General features: G+C 41.8%; 1 non-coding gene across 1 annotated transcript; it reads left to right on the top strand.

Moving 5' to 3' along the window:
* The first annotated feature begins 9,128 nt into the window (after positions 1-9,128).
* Positions 9,129-9,203, top strand: trnat-ugu. Its single transcript has one exon. It is a non-coding gene; the product is annotated as a tRNA-Thr (tRNA).
* Positions 9,204-20,934: the final 11,731 nt, after the last annotated feature.

Here is a 20,934-nt window from a genome sequence, read left to right as displayed (position 1 = left end):
TTAGTGGAGCACGTAATAACACCTTTGATTGGGATCTGTTTCCCTGTTTGGGGGTGTTTGAAGGATCTACATTTGTAAGTGCCATTGCATTGAGCACAGCCGTTACAGTTATAGTTTCCATCCGGTAGAGGCGCAAATAGACTTTGTGCAGGGATATTTAGGGGTGGTAAATCAGAGTTTACCAATTGATCTCTGAGATTTCTGCCCCGCGAGAATACAACCAAGGGAGGGTCTGAAAACACATTACCAATACTGTCATCGGATCTTAGAATGTGCCAATGTTTGTGAACGATTCCCTTAATTTGTTCAGAGCACTTTGAATAGCGTGTAGTTAGAACGCAAGAATGCTTCTTTTTGCGAGACTGTCCTTGAAAGAGATCAGGTCTCGATCTGTTTTGAATTTTCTCAATGGCAGTATTAATCTGACCATTTTTGTACCCCCTCTCCTTGAATTTTCTTTGCGTCTCAGCCATATTACGGTCGAAATCTGATTGTTTTTTACAAATTATTTTGATTCGACAGAATTGGCTGTAGGGCAAACTGTTTTTCAAGGGAAGCGGGTGACAACTATCAGCCCTCAACAAACTGTTACGATCAGTAGGTTTCATGTAAAGATCAGTGTATTATCCTCACACAAAATCAGAAGATCAAGGAAACTGATTTGACCTGTGTCAGATTGCATAGTAAATCTCAGGTGCTCAGAACAAGAGTTAAGAAAAGCATGGAATGCCTGGAGCTGTTTCGAATCACCCCTCCATAGAACAAAAATATCATCAATGTACGGTTTCCAAATAATAATGTTAGGCAAGAAAACATTTTTGAGAGGATTGAAAATTGACTGTTTCTCAATGTACACCACATACAAATTAGCATAGTTAGGAGCCATAGGGGATCCCATAGCTGTACCCTTCGTCTGAATAAAGAAATCATTTAGAAACATGAAGTAGTTGTGTGTGAGTACTATTTCAGCCAATGTTATAATGCATGCACTGGAAGGTAGTTCATTAGGGTCACGTTGTAGAAGAAAATGTTCCATGGCTTCAATACCGCCCTCGTGTGGAATATTCGTGTATAACGACTCAACATCAAAAGTAACTAACAAGGTATTATCAGGGAGAGGATCAAGAGATTCAATAATAGAAATCATACTGCTGGTGTCCTTTACAAAGGAGGGGAGCTGTTCTGCGAGAGATCTAATAAAAAAGTCAACATAGGTCGATAAAGGGGCTGTTATTGCATCAATGCCCACTACAATAGGGCACCCTGGAGGTTTTGTAACATTCTTGTGTAATTTCCGCAAAGTATAGAAAGTACCAATTTAGGGTGTTGAATAGCCAAAAAATCGTGTTCTTTTTTTGGTGATTTGACCAGAACTTAAATACCCATCTAGGACAGAAAAGGAGTTGTTCTGAAATTGGGAAGTGGGGTCACTTCTGAGTTTCTTGTAAAAGGTGTTGTCAAGCAGTTGTCTGTGACACTCATTTACATAAACTGTCCTATCCATGAGTACAACTGACCCACGCTTATCAGCAGGCGGGTAAGAACTGACGTATCGGATTGTAAATCAAGCAAAGCTTGTTTTTCATCCTTGGGTAAATTTTGAAAAGATATGTACTCCTGTTTGTTCTTAAGGAGATTACCAACATATTTTTCAACGAGTCTGCAATATGTCTCAATAGAGTGATTGCGATTGGCTGGAGGTACAAAATAACTCTTACTTCTGAAAGGAGTCGGAATATGTGCAGGTGAGCCACCTACATGTGCAGTTTAAATATCACGATTAGGGGAAATGAAGTATTCCCTTAAACGGAAGTTTCTAAAAAAAACTTAAACATGTCTACATTAACATCGAAATCGTTGCACTGAGTTGTAGGCACAAAAGAGAACCCTTTATTAAGCAAGGAGACATGGGCAGGACTCAATCTCTTGCTTGATAAATTAAAGACACTCAGTCCCGTGGGTTCTGGGACCGTGTGAACGGCCCCCTCTGCCTCTGGTTGTCTTTTCTTCTTACCCCGTCGTGTACGGCATCTCGTCGGTACACGTGACCGCGGCCACCTCCGCTCTTCCGTCGACCCAGTCTCTCGTTGGATAAAAAACTGGCGCTGGAAGCGGATGAGGCGATAGTTGTAGAGCGTTGGTCAGACGGGAGTGGATAGAAGTTAGCGGCCCCCCTCCTGCGTCTGTCATGGAGAGGAGGAGGAGGACTTCTTTTGTCAGGGTTTCTCCAGAAGTAGACTTTGTCCTCGGCCTTGTCTTTTTTGTCTTGGTTGAATTTCTTGATTTTAAGCTCCTTTAATTCTATAGACAACTTGTAATGGAGCGCTTGGTTAGTTTTCATCAATTCATTGAATATGCCATCATCTTTAACAGCTCTTTGCAGAGCTGTGCATTTCTCTTCAATCGTGGTATCCATTTCAATAAAATCATTTTTCAACTGGTCAACAATTAATGTCATTAAATCAATAGAGCATTTGTTCAGGATGGCACACCAGCGCTCACAGAAATCATCTGTGCGCTGTCCCAATGATGGTTCTTTTTGCCACCTGAGTCCCCGTGGAATAACGCCTTGACGCACATAATCACTAAGAGTGACTATATGTTGGTGCATTCTCGTCTGGCGCTTAGATACGTTTAACAGTTCTTTCGAGAGGTCAGAATTACCCCCCGGCATGTCAAAAAGGGACTCCGATACAATTATCTTATCACGTTCCCTTTGGCTATATTCAAAGATGTCTTGTTTGGGTCTTTGACCAGTGTCAGGAAAATAATTATCATTCGGCCTCATTTTAGAGCTTTTTGTCAGTAGGGTGCTGTTTACTGGGTAACAGATTAAGATAAATGCGAAAGAAACGCACATGGATAGCATATGATCATAGATACTTGGCTACATAGGCCCACAACATTTACAATGAATAGGAAAATCACAAGAATGGCTAATTATTCAGTGTCCCTCAGGCTATGGCAGGCAAATACATATTTGGCTGCAAGAGGAGCCATTGCTCCTTCACCCATTAGTATTTTTCGTTTTTACTCTGGGTTTAATAAGTTAAAATTTGGAATAAATGTAGTCATTTCTGTGAATAATGAATCTCTTTGTGAGGAATATTTATCACAGTAAAGGAGAAAGTGCACCTCTGTTTCTACCTCCCCTGCCCCTCTCTCTCTCTCTCTCTCTCTCTCTCTCTCTCTCTCTCTCTCTCTCTCTCTCTCTCTCTCTCTCTCTCTCTCTCTCTCTCTCTCTCTCTCTCTCACTTGTGTTATATCAATTAATGGATCCGCTTTTCTCCGTCTCGACAAGAAAGAAACCCAGCTGTCAAAAAACAACAACTCCTCCTCAAAATATTTAATGGATTGGAAACAGTATGGGGCCACTTACACTCCTATGTGTAAGTCCACTAAGCCGTCTCCTATAGGACTGGTAAGTGAGAAATCCACCTGCTAAATTTGCTTACAGTCACTTGTAGGCTACATGTTTAAATGTATATTTTATTTAGGTTACTTTTATAACCCATTAGGTTGTTTAAAAATATATATTATTTATTGCGCAATCAGGCTATTTGCTACAGTTAGACTTTCCACTCAAATTGTAAAACCGCTTATATCGATGGCTCAATATTTAGGTTATTCATTGATATTCATTGGTATGATAATAAATAATGATAGTAAAAATAGCCAAATAGTCATCATCATCATCACCTTCGTCATCCTTGTAATTTACATTGTCATTTTCGACTAGTCTTCTATATATATATTTTTTAAAGTAACCATCCAGTGTGTCCAGATTTCGATCAAATATGATCTATAATTAATTACAATATGAGTGAGAGACCCTCTGCCCTCTCCATCACAGAGACCAGAGACCCTCTGCCCTCTCCATCACAGAGACCCCCTGCCCTCTCCATCACAGAGACCAGAGACCCTCTGCCCTCTCCATCACAGAGACCAGAGACCCCCTGCCCTTTCCATCACAGAGACCAGAGACCCTCTGCCCTCTCCATCACAGAGACCAGAGACCCCCTGCCCTCTCCATCACAGAAAGCCAAGTATTTGATACCAATCAGCTTCCTCCCAGTGTTGAATTGGACGATCGGCTAAATGCATGTGATATATGTGTGGCTTCATCAAGTGTGACTTTGCTTTAGTGACACAACATTAGAGTGTGAATGACCAAGTAAGCCAGTAGCACAGAGACTGGGTACAGTACAGTGTGTAATACCAGGGTGCTCAGTGCACTACCAGTAGAAGCCTCTAGAGGGCCCTAGCCACTCACACAGGCTATTATGGATTCCCCTTACAGAGGAGATGAAGAGTTAAGAAGCCACGAAGAAGAAGCCTTTGTCTGTGACCAAATGGACTGTGCCAACTTTCACACCTTTTCATAAAGTATTTATACAACTATACACACATCAGCCTTGAAACTCTGTCTTGTGGTCCTGTTTTGATTGGTTAATAACCCTCTCTCCCCTAGAATGTTCCTCTTCCTATAACCTTGCTTGATGGTTCGTTTTCTTGAATTCCTCAGATGTTGCCTTTATTATATACCAGTGTACTGTATATTCCAGCCCGATCCACTTTGTTGTGAGTGTTGCCCTTTTTGGTCCAGTACCCATGAAGCCCCCACCACTTCCCCAGTAGGGGCCAACACAGCTCTCCTTTGGGGGTGGGCTTCGTTAACTGGCAGATAGGTATTGGAATATAGTATTTTCCTTCCCCTGTCGAAATTCCATTCTACGTTGTGCGCTACTGACCACGACTGACCAATGAACATGGCTGAAGTGAAATTTAGTCAAATGATGAGAGCACAAAAAAATCATAATCCGATTCTTAAATGATTATGATATCCCCATATGATGTGATACGCTGCATCTCAAATGGCCCCCCATTCTCTATATAGTGCACTACTTTAGACCAGAGAATGGCACCCTATTCTCTATATAGTGCACTACTTTTGACCAGGACCCATAGGGTGCCATTTAGAACACAGATATCCTTACTAGTCTCCAGTGGCTCCCAATAATAACCCGCACTCTTATTTCCAAAATGGCTGCCATGGAGTGGTCCCAACCATAAAACAGACCCTACAGTGACAACACTGCCCAGTCTTCCCCAATCCTGAGGTGTTGTGGAGAAATCAGCTTCTTGGAAGGGAGAGTGCCCATTACAGGGAGAAAGTAGTAAGGAAGGAGCCCTGTAGCTCAGTTGGTAGAGCATGGCGCTTGCAACGCCAGGGTTGTGGGTTCGATTCCCACAGGGGCCCAGTATGAAAATGTATGCACTCACTAACTGTAAGTCGCTCTGGATAAGAGCGTCTGCTAAAATGTAAATGTAACTAGTTTTCCTTCCAATTTTTTTAAATTAAGTATGTTAAAAAGCAGCTTTTCTGTGTTGGAATGGTGAGGGCGTACCCAAACAACAGAATGGTGGGAGTATACCGGTCGTTAAAAATATTAACTGGAGTAGACCTCTGATTGGCCAGCTCATCCTCCTCTGGAGGATGACATCATCCTCTATGAGGAAATAGCAAGCATTTTTGAAACGGTCTGTTTGAGATACAAGTATGAGGTGGGGTTTTTAAGTGTTTTTTCTCAAATGTATGCTTTGGCCACAAATACGAGTATAGGATGAGTCAACAACACTATTTGGGTATGAGTTAACAGAATATAAGATTTTCACTGGACAATAATGACTTAATTATATGTAATATATTTGGTTATAAATAGAACATTGAGTATCCTAAAACAGCTGTCACTCACATCTGTGGTAGTTGCGTTTATAGAATCACTTATAGAATTACTTATTACTGTAATTCTATTAGGTGCATGCGTGTTCGTGTGTGTTTGTGTGTGAGAGTGAATCGTTTTCAAGACCAATTCAATTGATAATGAAAATCTTTATGAAACGTTTAGCTAATAGTTATTTTTTTCATTTCACTTCACCAATTTGGACTATTTTGTGTATGTCCATTACATGAAATCCAAATAAAAATCCATTTTATTTACAGGTTGTAATAGGAAAAACGCCAAGGGGGATGAATACTTTTGCAAGGCACTGTACATGTTCAGTATATATATTGACCAGCAAACCCACTGCTGTCTTCCTTACTGGCCGTGCAGTTCACTCTCCATCCCTGCTTTGGACAATGAATAAGGTGACTCTCGTACTTTGCCCTTTTCCTTTATGGTTGATATTAATGATGAAAGGAGATATTCTCTTTGTCTCTCCTATTGTGTTCCGCTGTTAAATACTTTAGCAAAATGAAGACTTAAGGAAAGGGAAAATATGTACTCAGAACTACCAATTATTATAGATAAACATTAAAGAAAAGAGAGTAAACACAACACTGGACTGAACCCCCTAATTGTCAAACTAATATTCTAATATGTACAACAATATAGAAGATACATAACTAGGTTATGCAATGTGGGTATATATCCACTACACACTTCTTAGGTGTGTAACTGACATGACCAAGGAGCTATTGAAATTCAAAACTATGAAAAATGTATGTAACACCGCGTGAGATTACAGTACACAAACAATATATGTGTGCAATATAGAAGGGTAGTAGGTGGACATTCTGAAGTATGTTTGAGGTCAGTAGGTCACATGACCAAGGAGCTATGAAATGATAATGTTTGAGAAATTCACGTAAAATCCAATGAGATGAAAATGGACAAACAAAAGGGTGTGCAATATACAGTGAGGGAAAAAAGTATTTGATCCCCTTCTGATTTTGTACGTTTGCCCACTGACAAAGACATGATTAGTCTATAATTTTAATGGTAGGTTTATTTGAACAGTGAGAGACAGAATAACAACAACGAAAATCAGAAAAACGCATGTCAAAAATGTTATAAATTGATTTGCATTTTAATGAGGGAAATAAGTATTTGACCCCTCTGCAAAACATGACTTAGCACTTGGTGGCAAAACCCTTGTTGGCAATCACAGAGGTCAGACGTTTCTTGTAGTTGGCCACCAGCTTTGCACACATCTCAGGAGGGATTTTGTCCCACTCCTCTTTGCAGATCTTCTCCAAGTCATTAAGGTTTCGAGGCTGACGTTTGGCAACTTGAACCTTCAGCTCCCTCCACAGATTTTCTATGGGATTAAGGTCTGGAGACTGGCTAGGCCACTCCAGGACCTTAATGTGCTTCTTCTTGAGCCACTCCTTTGTTTGAAAAATGTATGTTAAATCGTGTGAGATGACAATAGACAAACCAGAGAGCTATTGAAATTCGAAACAATGAAAATATAGAAAAATGTATGCAAAATCACCTGAGATGAAAATGTATTAACAAAAGTGTGTGCAATATATAAGGCTTGTCAATGGATATTCTGACAGCAGTTTGAGGGTTGTGGGTCACATGCCCAAGGAGCTATTGAAATTTGAAACAATGGAAAACATGGCAAAATTCATGTAAAATCACCTGATGAAAATGGATGAACAAAAGGGTGTGCAATATATAAGGCTAGTGAGTGGATGTTATGGAAGTAGTTTGAGGGTTGTAGGTCACATGACCAAGGTGTTATTGAAATTAGAAACATTGAAAAACATTGGAAATTAATGTAAAATTGCGTGAGATGAAAATGGACAGACTAAAGGTTGTGCTACATATAAGGCAACTCAGTGGATATTCTGAAAGGAGTTTGAGGGTTGTAAGTCATATGACTAAGGAGCTATTGAAATTTGAAACTTTTAAACATAATCGTAAAATCTCTTGAGATGCAAATGGCCAAACAAAAGGTTGTGCAATGTGTAGGCCAACTGAGTGTACATTATGAACCTTGTTTGAGGTGTGTGGTTAAAAATTATAATACATAATTTAAAATAGTGCGACATGTAAATCAACAAAAAAAGTGTGTGCAATATGTGTCTCTGCCATCTGGTTAGCTAGAACCTGTTTTTAAAGTTTTAGGAGTAATAGTTAAAAAGCTTTTGAAATTTTTAAAATTAGATTTGACACTATGTTGACGGTCCCTAACTGCTGTTTGTGGACGTAAGGAAAACTGCAGGCGAATATCCGTCAAATATCCAACCTGAATCTGTCTTTACCTCGGTATGAAACCGATAGTAAATTCTTGCAACCAATATACATTTATTTATATTGGGGATACAATCTTCCCAGCTCTGCAGATTTTGCTGCGAAAAGACAGAATCATTCAATCATTTGTTTTGTTACTGTCTATTTGAGGCTATTTTTTGGTCACAGGTCCAGGAATGACTGAAGGATTGCCATATTTACCTGGAGCTAACCCTGCAGATAGCACTACTGGGTGATCTGAAAAGTCATAGTCAATCGATCGATAATGTAATAATGCAAAAATGTTTATTTTCAATTTACAATCTGTAGAAACAATGAGAATAGAAGGGTTCAGAACTTTTGTGAAACATCACAGTACAGTTGAGAAATATATGGCAAGTAGAAATCCAGTATGGATGGTGTTAAGAGATAGATGGGAGGTGTTGAATGGAGCTGAAGGTTGGGACTAATAACAACTAATAACAACAAAATAACTAATGTAAAACATACTGTGTCCATAATAAGTATATAGGTTGAGAACTTTTGTGAAAGAGCACAGTTTGGGGGATGTGGCATGTAGAGGCAAACCGGATGGACATCATGAAAATGATCAGTGCTGTTGAGGGTAGAGGATGTTCAGGAGTAAAATCAAACAAAATAGAATTATTGTAAAATTGACTGTGTCCATAAAATGTATATAGTATGTATAAGTTGGAAGTAGAGGCCTAAGCATTGTTGTTCACTAGTTTACTCCAATTAAGGGAGAGGTGATGGGGTTGGAAAGTAATAAAGGAAAAAATAATTGTTTTAAAGGATATGTGTGTGTATATATATATATATGTATTTATATGTATGTATGTATGTGTATGTATATATACACTACCGGTCAAATATTTTAGAACACCTACTCATTCAACGGTTTTACTTAATTTTTATTATTTTTCACATGGTAGAATAATAGTCAATAATCAAAACTATGAAATAACACATATGGAATCATGTAATATTTCAGATTGCACACTCTTGGCATTCTCTCAACCAGCTTCACCTGGAATGCTTTTCCAACTGTCTTGAAAGAGTTCCCACATATGCTGAGCACTTAGTCCCCTGTAGCTCAGTTGGTAGAGCATGGCGCTTGTAACGCCAGGGTTGTGGGTTCGTTTCCCACGGGGACCAGTATAAAAAATGTATGCACTCACTAACTGTAAGTCGCTCTGGATAAGAGCGTCTGCCAAATGACTTAAATGTAAATGTTGTTGGCTGCCTTTCCTTCACTCTGCGGTCTGACTCATCTCAAACCATCTCAATTTGGTTGAGTTCGGGGGATTGTGGAGGCCAGGTCATCTGATGCAGCACTCCATCACTCTCCTTCTTGGTAAAAATGCCCTTACACAGCCTGGAGGTGTGTTGGGTCATTGTCCTGTTAAAAAACAAATGACAGTCCCACTAAGCCCAAACCAGATGGGATGGCGTATCGCTGCAGAATGCTGTGGTAGCCGTGCTGGTTATCACAGACAGTGTCACCAGCAAAGCACCCCCACACCATAACACCTCCTCCTCCACGCTTTACGGTGGGAAATACACATACAGAGATCATCCGTTCACCCACACCGCGTCTCACAAAGACACGGCGGTTGGAACCAAAAACCTCCAATTTGGACAAATGCCCATTGCTCATGTTTCTTGGCCCAAACAAGTCTCTTCTTCTTATTGGTGTCCTTTAGTAGTGGTTTCATTGCAGCAGTTTGACCATGAAGGCCTCCTCTGAACAGTTGATGTTGAGATATGTCTGTTACTTGAACTCTGTGAAGCATTTATTTGGGCTGCAATTTCTGAGGCTGGTAACTCTAATGAACTTATCCTCTGCAGCAGAGGTAACTCTGGTTCTTCCATTCCTGTGGCGGTCCTCATGAGAACCAGTTTCATCATAGCACTTGATGGTTTTTGCGACTGCACTTGAAGAATCTTTCAAAGTTCTTGACATTTTCCGTATTGACTGACCTTCATGTTATTATGTGTTGTGTCCTCGTCGGGTGAGGTTGTGTCTCTCTCTGGCGGGAGGTAAGCTTGGCTCATATGGCTTATATACATAGTTTGGGCTTTGTCGAGTAAAGCTTAAACTATGTATTTAGATTGTAATTAGGTATTGTAGGTAGTTATCGTGGGTTGTTGTATGTAATTATTGTAGGTTAGTACTGTATTCGCCTGAGCCCGGTGAAGCACGAAGCTCGCTAACCCTCTACCTGGACTAGCTGGCGGGTAGCTACTGGTAACTATTAGCAACTGTGGATAGTTGTTTCACACCTGAGAGTACCTGTAATTACGCCAGCTAGCTGCCTACAATAATTACATACAATAATGCCTACCATTCAGCTGTTTTCTAACCTCATTGTCTAAAGCGTTAACGTTAGGTAGTAAGTGGCTACTGTGCTTGAAATTTAGCTAGCTTGTTGCTACTAGTAAACAATAGCTGGACTGACCTAGCGAACAGACGCGAACTGGCTGAGTCAATTCAGTGGCTAGCTTTGCACTTGGCTAGCTAACAGTAGCTGCTAGGGGTAAGTTATAACCTACATTTGTGTTTTGTTTTTACATACTGGTAGCCAGAGTCGTTCAAGGGAATTTGGGACATGGGTGACTAGTTAACGTTAGCTTGGCTCTCTCTGTGTGTTCGTGCCGTGGGAGGAGGGGTTTCTTCTTTATCTGAGAGCAATGGCTAGCTAGTATACTAACTATTCTAGCTAACTAACTGGCTGAATAAGTTGACGACGGACTCGCTCAAGCTGTCGGGACTAACCCACAACGTTAGACACGGACACGAATGATCTGCTTGGCGTGTTGACACACTGGTGGTTTGTTGTGGCCGAGTATTGGTGCTAAACCGTGTTGTTGGAGTCCGGCATGCTAGCTGGCTGTGGCGTCATATGACTAGGTGCCCTGGACGATTTTCACGGAAGAATACTGTACCAAGTTAGCTAGCTGAATAAAATAAGTTAGAGTCTATTCCTAGAAAACATTGAACCGCTGTAGTTTACAACAATTGTAGTTTCTGAGGTGGAAGTTGGGAGAGTTATATTTGGGTGTTTCAGTGAAACGTAAGTGAGGGAGGCCCCGCTCTCTCCTTTCCCAGATGTTTAATTCATTTCATTCCGATCTCCTTTGCATTATTGTAGCCATTTTATGTAGCCTGTCAACTATGCCTCTGTCTATCCCTGTTCTCTCCTCTCCACACAGGCTATACAAACGCCTCACACCGCGTGGCTGCTGCCTCTCTAACCTGGTGGTCCCTGCACGCACCACCCATGTGGAGTTCCAGGTCTCAGGCAGCCTCTGGAACTGCCAACAAGGCAGAGTTCATCTCAGCCTATGCTACCCTCCAGTCCCTCAACTTCTTGGCGCTGACGGAAACATGGATTACCACTGAAAACACTGCTACTCCTACTGCTCTCTCCTCGTCTGACCATGTGTTCTCGCATACCCCGAGAGCATCTGGTCAGCGGGGTGGTGGCACAGGAATCCTCATCTCTCCCAAGTGGACATTCTCTCTTTTTCCCCTGACCCATCTGTCTATCTCCTCATTTGAATTCCATGCTGTCACAGTCACTAGCCCATTCAAGCTTAACATCCTTGTCATTTATCACCCTCCAGGTTCCCTTGGAGAGTTCATCAATGAGCTTGAAGCCTTGATAAGTTCCTTTCCTGAGGACGGCTCACCCCTCAAAGTTCTGGGTGACTTCAACCTCCCTACGTCTACCTTTGACTCATTTCTCTCTGCCTCCTTCATTCCACTCCTCTCCTCTTTTGACCTCACCCTCTCACCGTCCCCCCCTACTCACAAGGCAGGCAATACGCTTGACCTCATCTTTACTAGATGCTGTTCTTCTACTAATCTCACTGCAACTCCCCTCCATGTCTCCGACCACTACTTTGTATCCTTTTCTCTCTCGCTCTCCTCCAACACTACTCACTCTGCCCCTACTCAGATGGTAATGCACCGTCGCAACCTTCGCTCTCTCTCTTCCGCTACTCTCTCCTCTTCCATCCTATCATCTCTTCCCTCTGCTCAATCCTTCTCCCTCCAATCTCCTAATTCTGCCTCCTCAACCCTCCTCTCCTCCCTTTCTGCATCCTTTGACTCTCTATGTCCCCTATCCTCCCGGCCGGCTCGGTCCTCCCCTCCTGCTCCGTGGCTTGATGACTCATTGCGAGCTCACAGAACAGGGCTCCGGGCAGCTAGACTCCCTGCGGACCTGGCATCTTTTCACTCCCTCCTCTCTACATTTTCTTCATCTGTTTCTGCTGCTAAAGCCACTTTCTACCACTCTAAATTCCAAGCATCTGCCTCTAACCCTAGGAAGCTCTTTGCCCCCTCCCCCCTCCTCCCTCTCTGTGGATGACTTCGTCAACCATTTTGAAAAGAAGGTTGACGACATCCGATCCTCGTTTGTTAAGTCAAATGACACTGCTGGTCCTGCTCACACTGCCCTACCCTATGCTTTGACTTCTTTCTCCCCTCTCTCTCCAGATAAAATCTTGCGACTTGTGACGGCCGGCCGCCCAACAACCTGCCCGCTTGACCCTATCCCCTCCTCTCTTCTCCAGACCATCTCCGGTGACCTTCTCCCTTACCTCACCTCGCTCATCAACTCATCCTTGACCGCTGGCTATGTCCCTTCCGTCTTCAAGAGAGTGAGAGTTGCACCCCTTCTCAAAAAACCAACACTCGATCCCTCTGATGTCAACAACTACAGACCAGTATCCCTTCTTTCTTTTCTCTCCAAAACTCTTGAGCGTGCCGTCTTTAGCCAACTCTCTTGCTATCTCTCTCAGAATGACCTTCTTGATCCAAACGAGAATCTGTCTCCGCACCACGTGCTCTCACCACTGGTGTCCCCCAGGGCTCATTTCTAGGCCCTCTCCTATTCTCGCTATACACCAAGTCACTTGGCTCTGTCATATCCTCACATGGAATCTCTTATCATTGCTACGCAGACGACACACAACTAATATTCTCCTTTCCCCCTTCTGATAACCAGGTGGTGAATCATATATCTGCATATCTGGCAGACATATCAGTGTGGATGACGATCACCACCTCAAGCTGAACCTCGGCAAGACGGAGCTGCTCTTCCTCCTGGGGAAGGACTGCCCGTTCCATGATATCGCCATCACGGTTGACAACTCCGTTGTGTCCTCCTCCCAGAGTGCGAAGAGCCTTGGCGTGACCCTGGACAACACCCTGTCGTTCTCCGCTAACATCAAGGCGGTGACCCGATCCTGTAGGTTCATGCTCTGCAACATTCGGAGAGTACGACCCTGCCTTACACAGGAAGCGGCACAGGTCCTAATCCAGGCACTTGTCATCTCCCATCTGGATTACTGCAACTCGCTGTTGGCTGGGCTCCCTGCCTGTGCCATGAAACCCCTACAACTCATCCAGAATGTCGCAGCCCGTCTGGTGTTCAACCTTCCCAAGTTCTCTCACGTCACCCCGCTCCTCCGCACACTCCACTGGCTTCCAGTTGAAGCTCGCATCTGCTACAAGACCATGGTGCTTGCCTACGGAGCTGTGAGGGGAACGGCACCTCCGTACCTTCAGGCTTTGATCAGTCCCTACACCCAAACGAGGGCATTGCGTTCATCCACCTCTGGCCTGCTGGCCCCCCTACCTCTGCGGAAGCACAGTTCCCGCTCAGCCCAGTCAAAACTGTTCGCTGCTCTGGCATCCCAATGGTGGAACAAGCTCCCTCACGATGCCAGGACAGCGGAGTCACTCACCACCTTCCGGAGACACTTGAAACCCCACCTCTTTAAGGAAAACCTGGGATAGTATAAAGTAATCCTTCTACCCCCCCTTAACCCACCCCACCCCCCAAAAAAAAAAAAAAAACATATTGTAAAGTGGTTATCCCACTGGCTATAAGGTGAATGCACCAATGTGTAAGTCGCTCTGGATAAGAGCGTCTGCTAAATGACGTAAATGTAAAAATGTAAATGTTAAAGTAATGATGGACTGTCGTTTCTCTTTGCTTATTTGAGGTGTTCTTGCCATAATATGGACTTGGTCTTTTACTAAATAGGACTATCTTCTGTATACCCCCCCTACCTTGTCACAACAAAACTGATTGGCTCAAACGCATTAAGAAGGAAAGAAATTCCACAAATTAACTTTTAAGAAGGCACACCTGTTAATTGAAATGCATTCCAGGTGACTACCTCATGAAGCTGGTTGAGAGAATGCCAAGAGTGTGCAAAGCTGTCATCAAGGCAAAGGGTGGCTATTTGAAGAATCTCAAATATAAAATATATTTTGATTTGTTTATCACTTTTTTGGTTACTACATGATTCCGTATGTGTTATTTCATAGTTTTGATGTCTTCACTATTATTCTACAATGTAGAAAATATAAAAAATAAAGAAAAACCGTTGAATGAGTAGGTGTTCTAAAACTTTTGACCGCTAGTGTATATATTTGCAAAAAAAAAACATATGGGGGATTGGAAGTGATGCAGACAATTATATTGATGGAAGTTACAATCTATCTGCAGTATTAAAGCTGTTCTACCCCCTAAAAAAATACTACAAAATATACATATATATATATATATTTTTTAACACTAGGGAGAGTAGCCAATGGCTCTGCAGAGGAGGAAGGGAAATATGGAAAATAGCAGCAGGTCAAATGATTCCTAATTTCTAGCAGGCAACAGGGTATTGATTGCAATGTGAACCACTGCAGCCAATTTGTTAATAGCCAATTATCAATTATCCTGCAATATCCAGTGACACTCATCTCCTATCAACCATAGGCCCTTATGTTTGGTTCAACAGGTCTCATATTCTTCACCAGTGGTATATTTATTTCAAATGTGTGCTCATGTAAGCAGGCTACTAGTCCTTCAAAGACCATTCGTTATTTTAATGGAGGACAGCCTGCAGATTACTTACATCCAATTTCTTGAATAAACCTGTAAACTTTCACATCTGAGTATTTGCGGTAATCTTCTTTTGTCATAAATTATAAATTATTCAATTTTACATTTTTTAAAATAAATGCTAGAGCTACACAACTAATATGCCATTTAGCAGACGCTTTTATCCAAAGCAACTTACAGTCATGTGTGCATACATTTTTAAGTATGGGTGGTCCCGGGGATCGAACCCACTAACCTGGCGTTACAAGCACCATGCTCTACCAATTGAGCTACAGAGGACCACTACTAACAACAACATAGCAGGTCCATCTTCACCTGTAACTACATTCAACTTTTACAAGGTAATAATAAGAAATACACTAATAAAGGCTTTTCAAATGCTTACATTTGTGTGACTATCTTAGAGGGAATCCTTTTGTCTTTGACGAAAACTAGAATTCCTGAAGTGTTTTATTTACATTGTACATTTACGTCATTTAGCAGACGCTCTTATCCAGAGCGACTTACAAATTGGTGCATTCACCTTATAGCCAGTGGGATAACCACTTTACAATATGTTTTTTTCTGGGGTGGGGTAAAGGAAGGTAGAGGGATTACTTTATCCCAGACCCGTCGCCAGACCTCAGTCTTAAGGGGGGCATATGAAATGCATGGGAGGGCAGGGCACAATTATTATTAGCCTACAGTACGTATATTTAATAATAAATTCCCTCAAGTGGGGGGGGGGGGCACAAGCATTTTTGGGTGGCAGGCCCGGCCCCCTATGGCCCGCCCATAGCGACGGGTGTGCTTTATCCTATCCCAGGTATTCCTTAAAGAGGTGGGGTTTCAAGTGTCTCCGGAAGGTGGTGAGTGACTCCGCTGTCCTGGCGTCGTGAGGGAGCTTGTTCCACCATTGGGGTGCCAGAGCAGCGAACAGTTTTGACTGGGCTGAGCGGGAACTGTGCTTCCGCAGAGGTAGGGGGGCCAGCAGGCCAGATGTGGATGAACGCAATGCCCTCGTTTGGGTGTAGGGACTGATCAGAGCCTCAAGGTACGGAGGTGCCGTTCCCCTCACAGCTCCGTAGGCAAGCACCATGGTCTTGTAGCAGATGCGAGCTTCAACTGGAAGCCAGTGGAGTGTGCGGAGGAGCGGGGTGACGTGAGAGAACTTGGGAAGGTTGCACACCAGACGGGCTGCGGCATTCTGGATGAGTTGTAGGGGTTTAATGGCACAGGCAGGGAGCCCAGCCAACAGCGAGTTGCATTAATCCAGACGGGAGATGACAAGTGCCTGGATTAGGACCTGTGCCCCTTCCTGTGTAAGGCAGGGTCGTACTCTCCGAATGTTGTAGAGCATGAACCTACAGGATCGGGTCACCGCCTTGATGTTAGCAGAGAACGACAGAGTGTTGTACAGGGTCACGCAAAGGCCTGAGCCTTTTATGAGTAATTTAGAATGTCTATATGACTCTGCTTTTTCGCTTTGGAAAACGGTTGTGGTTAAGGACGATGTAGTCTTTGATAAGATAACAGAGACACACATTTGCCGTGGCCAGTAAGCAAATGGTCAGCTGGAGACAGCAAGTCTGTTTGCCACCAGAAAGATAACAGTTGCTATTGCTGAATGATACAGACACCGTCATGTCAACAATCTGGCAATGTTTATAGTCAACGAACTAAGCAACACAGGTTCTTCTATTAAAAGCATTATTAATGCTTTTACCCAGTCGGACTGCAGACCGTGCTTTTCCATGTTAATGTAAACAACTATCTGTCAACTGGCCCACAGAAACTATATAGTCTGAAGCTTCAATGTAGCTTGTAGGTCTAAAAGCGTTTTTGTCCTTACTATGTTGAAATATCAAAGACTAAGCTTTTTGTGTAACTCTGGTAAGTCATTTCAAGTCAAAAAGCCTTGTTTTCCCTGGTACATAAACGTATACTACTAACTAGTTCGGTTTAATTTGACTTTGCAAGATAAAAATCTTGTTGGCAGCGATAAAAACACTTTCACAGCTGTGTGAATGTTAATGAAGAATTACTACAGCTCAGTGCAATGGTAAATGTTAAGTCAGCTGTGGGATCTGGACAGTAGAGGGGGATGCTGTTGTAGTGACAGTACAGTCGTCACTATTTTCTGGACTTGTTTTTTGATGAGGGTCACATCACTGGAGAATAACCTGGTTCTGGTCCAGATGTACCGGACTCATTTGCCTGAGGGTGGCCTCTAAAAGAGTAAATAAACTGTACAGTTGGCCTATGACATCAGCCCATCTACTGTTTAATATATGACTGTGGGCCATAACTACTTGAGGCTGATAAGGGCTGCCCACACGGGGCCAAACGTGTTGAGTCACACATTTGGAAATGAGCGAAATCCATTGTTCCCAGTGCATTGCTTATATACAAACATAAATAGAACGCTCCTACATTTCTCTCTCTAACAAGTAACCCTGATCCACATGACCATCCTTCTCATATTAGATTATGGCAATGTCATTTCTAGAACTGCAGGGAAGGGTGATCCTGAGGGCCTTGATGCTCTGTATATCTGTCAACTTTGCCATCAACACTCTGCACAAGATCACTGCAACTTACGTTTGCTTGTACACTGGTCATCCTTATACACTCAATGCAATACTTGCTGTTGTTTGTAATAGTTATTGTTATGTTTTTGTCCACATTTGTTTGGAAATACGTGCAACTGTCCTTTGTAGTTGGCGTATACAGCTGCATGGTACTGTGACATTAGTTGTCATGTTGTCCACTAAACTGGTTGTTGTTAGTCTAAAGCATACTTTTACTCAGACCAAGTCATTCTAAATGGAGAAAGACGTTTAGTGCGCAAGCAAAGCCTGCCCAAGGTACTAATCAAATATGTTAGTGGAGTTTTAAAGGATTAACTATTGATACATTTTGTTTGGCTTAGTGGCAAGCATGTGAATTTATTTATTTCAGGTGAACTTCGGTAACTACAATGCTGTCTTGAGTTTATTGAATGTGGACCAGAACCACTGGAAGTTAATTGTGAGTAAAATCCTTCCAAAATTGATTTAGGTAAATATTTGGTAGGAGGTATTAGGGTTGTGATATGTGTGATTTGATAGTAAAATAATTTAAGGGATCAATACATTTCTATATTGCTTCCCCAGTTTCTGCATGAACCATCAGTCCAAGTGTTTTTGGTTGACCCTGCTGGACAGAAAGAGGAGGAGGAATCGGAACACGCTGCATTCAAATTCAGGTGTTAGTTATTCCATTGTACTGGATCTAATACATAATAGAATTGTACATACATTCATAAGTGTAATAATTGAATGACATACTGTGAAAAACTCTCTTGGCTGCTGGCTCTGTTACTTTCAGACATGCACAGAGCAGACTGAAGGGGGAGGGTAGCTCTTGTCTTGAACCACAGGGGTTCTCTGTAAGGAGAGAGTCTTCCAAAGGGCACACACACCTCATTATAACGTTTTTTCTGGATGTTTGACTAAAGTGCCAGAGGTATGAGGAGAGACATCCTCCTTTGTATTTATGGGAAGAAATATTTCCTAACACTTTGGATCCTATTCTTGGACAGTTAGAAGACACAATTCGTCAATGTGAAGAAAAAAAAATGACTGTCCATGAGTGACCTGAACCTTGTGGGTCTGTGTGTGTCTGGGCCAATAAAGTACCAACTCAATTCTACCACTGACTAGTCTCTCATGCCCCTATGAACGGGACCCGGGGCAATAGTTTCTATTCTAAACCTGCCCTTTTTTACTGGAGTACACTAACCCCAAATTGGGGCTCCTTTCTTGACACACAGTAGCAGTTGACCAGATAAGAAGTCAAGAATATCAAAAAGTAGATTGTTGTAAGGGTTTATTAGGTCCTGTGCTGGCCCCATTGTCATATCCATTCTGGATTCTGAGTGGTAAGAACGTAGCTGAAAGCTTTGTATGTGAATACTGTATGTGGGAATGTCCGTCCTACATGTATAGTCTAAAAAGTAAAGATTCCTGGAGGATCCTTTAGGGGTTCTTCAAATTAAAACTGTGGGGGAACCCATATAAGGTATTTGAATAACTCTTTAAAAGGGTTCTTCAAAGAACCCCTTCTAATGGATCCTCAAAGAACCTTTTGAAAAACCTTTTGGGATACCCCCCCTATTATTATTATCATTATTATTATGAATAATACACTTAACAATAACAACAATAAAACAATATTTTAGTTCTCTGTGTTTATTTTGATTTTAGTGGCAAAGCAGAATAAAAAAATCAAAATATGAGGTAAACTCCCAGCAGAGCCCCAAGTCCAATGGGTATATCCTCTGGCGTGTTGATGTTAATGTGTTGATGTTCTCCGTATCCATAGCCAGAATGATTTTGCAGTGCATGGTGATTGAACAGGTTTCCTGTTATATTCATCAGAGGTGTAGGGAGGGTGAAGTCTGTGAATCCAAAAAATAGTAGTTATACAGACGATTAACAAAACATGCACATGACAGTATTCATACCTTGGTTTTTGTGGTAAATGTGAATGAAAACAACTGTTTTAATAATGGTTTTCATACACATACCCTGTCCATAACGTAGAGGCCTATGGGATATTCATTGAAGAGGGAGGAGGATGGTAAATGTGATCTACATAACATACCAATACCAATTGACATACCTTTGTATGCCTCATCATCTGTATACCTACAGACACAAAAGTGAGCAGTTCAGTCATCTGCATCCAATACAGCAAGCCTTCAACATATTCTTATAGCCTACAGTATATATTCTTACCTCTTTGTTGATTTCATATCCATTGAATTGTGTCCATTTTCTGTTGTAGAAAGATTTGTACAAATATGAAAAGATTGAGAGTGTCATCATAAAACAATATCAATTTAGATCATACAAGGGACAAACCTTACCTTAAAAATCTTTATATTTTTCAGTTAAGTGCCTGCACCTGCTGTCCTTTCAAATTCAAATCCAAATGTTTCAGTTGGGCAGTTAGGTTCCTGCAAGAACCCCCACCAACTAAGGAGGTTCCTCGTTGAACCCCACCGCCTATGGGGTTCTTGGAATAACCTTTTGTGGGCAATTTTCAGTGTCAAGAACCCTAAGGTTCTTCAAATAACTTGAAGATCTTCGAAGAACCCTTGTAGAACCCCTAATATTTAGAGTGTAGTGTTGGTACATGGAATATTCATCAACTGCATATATCATAAATTGCTATGGCAAATATAAGTATTATGTTCAACAACTGACATTTTCAGATTTATTTTGACAAAACACACTTTACATTGGTGCTTACAATTAATGTGTTATTGTCATAGACTTGGTGGGCCTTGTCATCTGTGATCTTTGTGATTTGACTTTCTTTAAGCACGTTCTGATGAAACTGTCACTTAGTAATTTTTTCTTAAAGTCTACAAACACTCGACATTTATTCACTCTGCGATAGGGTTGGATCCTATATGCTACTTCTATTATTCTCCTGTAAATGGTTCAGTGCCTATAATTTAGGCTGTGTGTAGAATGGGGCATAAAGGAAATTACCTCTACTAGATTATGCTGATAAGGAAAACAGCATACAGTTTTGGCCTGTGTATTCATTTGCCAATAACTAATCAGAATCCCATTATGTTTACATGAAAAATAGAGACTACTTCCAAATGAGAAGATCCTGCCATGGAAAAGACGACTGGGTGGACATAGAGTGGAAAGGAGGAGAAATAACTCCCACCATGCAGCAGGACTGCAGGATTGAAATTTGAAATCTCTTGAGATACAAATGGCCAAACAAAAGGGTGTGCAATGTGTAGATCCACTGAGTGTACATTATGAACCTTGTTTGAGGTGTGTGGTTCACATTACCAAGGCTCTATTGAATTAAAACCATTATAATACATAATTTAAAATAGTGCGAGATGTAAATCACTATTTTAAATTATGTGTGTGCAATATGTGTCTCTGCCATCTGGTTAGCTAGAACCCGTTTTTAACGTT

This window comes from Coregonus clupeaformis, unplaced genomic scaffold, assembly GCF_020615455.1.
Source record: "Coregonus clupeaformis isolate EN_2021a unplaced genomic scaffold, ASM2061545v1 scaf0852, whole genome shotgun sequence".
NCBI lineage: Eukaryota > Metazoa > Chordata > Actinopteri > Salmoniformes > Salmonidae > Coregonus > Coregonus clupeaformis.
The sequence above is the reverse complement of the archived record's forward strand: the minus strand, read 5'-3'. Positions and strand labels throughout refer to the sequence as shown.